This window comes from Pinus tabuliformis, chromosome 2_1 (assembly GCF_031772625.1).
Source record: "Pinus tabuliformis cultivar Carrire ecotype Pingquan chromosome 2_1, CPIR1, whole genome shotgun sequence".
Lineage (NCBI taxonomy): Eukaryota > Viridiplantae > Streptophyta > Pinopsida > Pinales > Pinaceae > Pinus > Pinus tabuliformis.
The window spans coordinates 681,769,946-681,775,256 of record NC_142299.1 but is presented as its reverse complement, the minus strand read 5'-3'; positions in this window follow the sequence as shown (position 1 = coordinate 681,775,256).

The window sequence follows — 5,311 nt, the reverse complement described above, 5'->3', positions numbered from 1 at the left end:
GACATCCACCTCTTGAAAGGGATTGATGTTTCCCTAGTAACAACCACTCGGTCCCAGAGTAGAAGCAACAGAGTCTTCAATTCACTTGAGATTGTTTGAAAAAACAGAAAGGAAGAAATATTTTCTTGTGTTGACAATTTCTTGTGATATTTTTATTAGGTTTCTTTATGTTTTTCTTTATCTCCTTCTCATCAAGAAATTATCAAATCTAAACATGAATATCAATTAAAATAAATGGAGGCACTTAGCTACGGCTAAAACCCCTATATAGGGGGAAAACCCAGTCAAACTCTTCCACTAATAGATCCAAATCAAATTGATATAAACCAATGTAACAACCTGAGATTAAAAAATATATGTAATAAAGTTAATAAAGGAAACATAAGACCAAGGTCATGGGACACGTATTCCAAGTTGAATGTTGGAGAAAATATCCTACCAGGTGTTTATTTGGATATTATGGCTAGGGGAAATTGGAAAAGGAAATGGAAAAGGATTTATAAAGGAAAAGAGGCATTAATTAACATTTTATTTATGAAAATAATTGAAATAGAAGAAAGGAAGCTGAAAGGTCACAAATTTGCATGAGAGGGAAATTGAAGGAAAATGAAGAAATTAGAGGCCTCAATGATAAAAAAGGCTTTTAAGGATCAGTTCATGGCTTTTGGCCAGTGTTATAATTTTGACAATTTAGTCTTGGATCTCTCTTTATTCTCTCACACTTAAGAGTTTTCTTGGAGAACTCTAGCAGTGGAGAAAGGAAGGGAAAGGAAGGACAAGAAAGAAAAGGGAAGCAAAGATAAAGCAAGAAAGAGTTGGATCAAGTGGCTATAATAGGATTACTTGCAGGTATCAAGTTGCATCTATGATTTCCTTGCTAGTTTTGGCATGCATGGTATATGCATGTGTATATTTGGTTCTCTTGCTATCATTGGCATGGTTTTTTTCCAAGTGTGACAATGGTTTTCTACCTTGCCTTGCCATTTCCAAATAGTCATGGTGTGATGAGGTTCTTTTACCTAGTTGAGCTAGATTTCCAGATGGTTTCAAAACTGAGTTTGGTGGTATGATGAAAAATCACATGGCCTAGGAATCCATGGACCAGAAAAGGTGGGATTGTGGTAAAGATTGGTTGTGTATACGCTCGTTGGGCCTAGGAATCCTTGACTAGTAAATCATAGGATATAAGGTAAATCCAGAGGGTGGAGACAGACAAATTCCTCATGGTTTAGGTGGAGATATCTAGAGGCATCCATGCTTGTTTAGGGCCTAGTGATCCTTGGACTAGTAAAGGTGGGATTGTGGTAAAACCTGGTTGTATATACCCTCGTTGGGCCTAGGAATCCTTGACTGGTAAATGGAAGGATATAAAGTAAATCGTTAGGGTGGATATGGAAAAATTCCTCATGGTTTAGGTGGAGAGATCTAGAGGCATCCATGCTTGTTTAGAGCCTAGTGATCCCTGGATCGATAATGGTGGGATTGCGGCAAATCCTGGTAGTGTATTTTTCTTGTTTGGGCCTAGTAATCCTTGACTGGTAATGGAGGGACATACAGTAAAGCTTGGTTGTATAGTTGTTTGCTTCGGTTCTAGAAATCCTTGACTGGTTATGGCAAGATATGCGGCAAAGCTCAAGAAGCAGGTAATTTTTGTTGTGAGTCTTGCATTCATGATTGGAATATGGCACGAGGGTGATTGGATTAATGAAATATTTAGTTTCTCCCAATCTATGGTTGGGTGGTACGTGGAAGTCTTTAACTTGGTTGTCTTTTCCATGTCAATAATAAGAATATCTATTCTTGAGTTTTATTACAAAGTGCTTGTTATTATGTGATTTTAATGGTTATACTATCATTGTTAATCTGTTGGTTATATGCTGGTTATAAGCATGAATTTATCATACTTCAATTATGGTTCTCATAATGTTTTGATTAGTAAATGAATGATTAATGAATGTATGACCTAATAGATGATAATTCAGCTATTGCAAGACGACATGAGACCTTCTTGATGATTCTTAGATACATATCAGACCCTTATGTTTAATTATGTGATTATGACATGTAGATACATGTTATGATGTGTTTGATGAAATGTTTGTCACGGGTAGGCCTAACTAGGTCAATTTCTTGTCTAAGTTTTGTATGAAAGGATTTTTCCTAGTGTCATTCATTTCTCTAGAAGGTTTTATGAAGTTCTAAGTAGTGGTATGGAGATTATCCTGAAAACATGCCTTTGATCTCGTGGTCACAGGCATAAAACTGAGTGAAAAGGAATGTAGTCACTCCCCTGCAGGCTTGTGCATGTGACTGGAGTGCTACAGTTGAATTCCAATAGTGTTGTGCTATTTCCTGGGGGTCCAGGACAAAAACACAGAGGTTTAGCTCAGGGTCTCAACACCTGGAAGGGTGGTTTAGCCCTTGTGGGTCTTATAGCACCCAAGTGTGTTCAATAGGGTTTTGGTTTTTTTTATTCCACTTCATTAAGGTGATCTAGGAGGTTGAATCATATCATAGTAACTCTTAATCACATTTTTACGCTATTTGGTCAGTTAATTAGGGTAAATGTGGGAGGGGGTGTTATAGATTGGTATCAAAGCATGGTTCAACCCTTGGACTGGATGGGAATATTGTGATTGTCATGCATGCATGTAGGTTTTATATGTGCTTGTTATGTATTCATGGTGATGGTCATTGTTACAGTTGTGTTTTCATGTAGAAGTTACTGATGTTGTTGTTGGGACGTGTTTGTCATGAATGCATATTAGTTTTATATGCATTTATTATGCATAGTAGTGGCTATATGTTGTTATGCATGCAGTCTCATGGTTATGGTTATTCATGCATGGTAGGTGAGGCATGCATTGTGGTGGTAATTGTATGTAGTTATGTCATCATGATGTTGTTGATAAAATATGATGTTGATATATTGGCTAAGATAGAGCAAGAGAGGCTAAGATAGAGCAAGAGATACAAACTATTACAGTGAGGTTGCAGCGCTAGACATCAGGGTAAGAACATATCGTCATATATGTTGTATGTTTGACATGAAGGCATGTTAGTTAATAGTGTTATAATAATTATGTTTATGTACATGCATGTTATTCTATGGTTGTTGTGGTTACATACATGATAGATGATAGTTAATCAATCTGGTCATACACACATGTGTCAAATAGTCATGAATGATAGTACCTTGTTGTTATATGAATTGTGGTCATACACATGATGATTATGGTCATTACATTTAAGATTTTCATGTTATATGTATCACGCTAATCTGGATCAACCTATGCAGATGATTAGGGTTATGATATTCAGGTATGAGTTGATATATTTGTGATATTGTGTCGTATTAATATGGACTAATTTGTGTAGATGTGATAGCGTCCCTTGAGATGCATTTAGGTATGAGTTTGATTATGTCATCTATTTGGTTTATTTAACATGGTATGTTTACATGTTTTTTGAATGTTTTATTAATTGCATGGTATGCATGTGTGTCTATAAGATTTCATGAAGGAATGATCTTGTTTTAAGATGGTTGCACTAACATGATATGTGCTGAGACAACAGATATGTACTTGAGTGAAAGTAGGTGTTAGTCATAGTATTATGAATTATTATTGTGCGTTGACTACAGATTATGACATGGTTGTTAGTTTTGGTAAAGGTTGATTTCAGATTAATAGACATGATGTCTTGATCTTTAGAACATGTGACTAACATGTGTGAATAGTTGCAGGGTAACATGCTTGGCAATAGCATGACAAGGTAACAATTGATTTGTCTATATAGCTAACAATTGGGTGATGTGATAGTACATAATAAGACTCAATTACATTAAGGTAAAGGCTAAAAGAAATAATTGAGTGATAATTCGTTTGGCCATGTTTGGAAACCATAACTTCAAATGGATGAGTTCTTTGCACGAATACAAGAAGTCTTCTTAACCTTGATTTTTTCTGACATTATGTGAATTTTTGCTACATTCACGAACATGTATTTGACAGGTATAACTGTTGGTTTCTAGTTATGGCAAGATTTTTCAAGGAATTAGAGTCCCTTGAGAGATGATATATGCATGAGTTTAGTTACGAGACAATGTGCTTGGCACATCAAGGTAAGATAACTAGTATATTTTATTTTTATTTATACACTGAAAATTATGTGTTTATGGCAGTATGATGCAGGGAATCACATGTCAAAAGAAATTACCATGAAATATTGAAGAAGGCTCGAGCTGAGCTTTCCCTCAGAATCATTGGGAATCCATGGGGATTGAGTCATGGTGTTTGTTGCTAGTATTGTATTTTTGGTATTTTGTGGTTCTTTTGCACTTGATTTGAAATTTTGATTGTGTTTGGTGCATGGCCATGCCACTTCATTTTTGGTGTTGCATTTTTTTTCATGGTTTTATTCTTTTTTCCTTCTTTTTCTTGTCTTTTGCATTTTGAGGGTCTCGAGAATTAGTTGGGAAAGAGGAGAGTTGATAGATCTATGGAATATCTGAATGAAACTCAACAGGTAATGTAAGACTTAGATGAATCCCAATACATGTATAAGGGCAACTAAAGGTAGGAGTAAGAAAGCTAGTTGAGTTGGTTAGGTCCATTGAGACAAATGGACAGTGGTAGAACAATCATGAGAAAGGTAACAAGAAAGGTCAAGTAAATGGAATTGAGGTGTCAGATGCCTTGTCTAAGTTGGGAACTATTGCTCTCCATGTTTTACGTGGATAAAGGGAGTTATATTAACCTAGACCTTATGATATCTGGTAATTATGTTGTGGTCATGATTTTTTTATGCTAGTATATATATATATATATATATATATATATATATATATATATATATATATATATATATATATATATATATATATATATATATATATATATATATATATATATATATATATATATATATATATATATATATATATATATATATATATATATATTCCATTGTATGAAAGGGTTGTCAGAGATCATGATTGTTTTACACTAATGTTTATATGTATATATGTATGTATGTATGTTGTTGTTTGACAAGGTCGTCAAGAATCATTCTTGTGGAGGAATGATTGCTTATGTAGGTGAATGGCATGAAGGGGTTCCTGGTTTATGAGGAATCAAGTGGGAAGGGTATTCCTCATAGATCTATGAGGTTAATATCATGTGGATATGAATTGATATTGTGTGATTATTCTATGTCTATGTTTATGTTATGGTAGATAATGTTGAGGGATACATCGACAAAATGAAAGCAGTACGATATGTGGCGTGTTGGGACAAGTAGGGACAGTGGG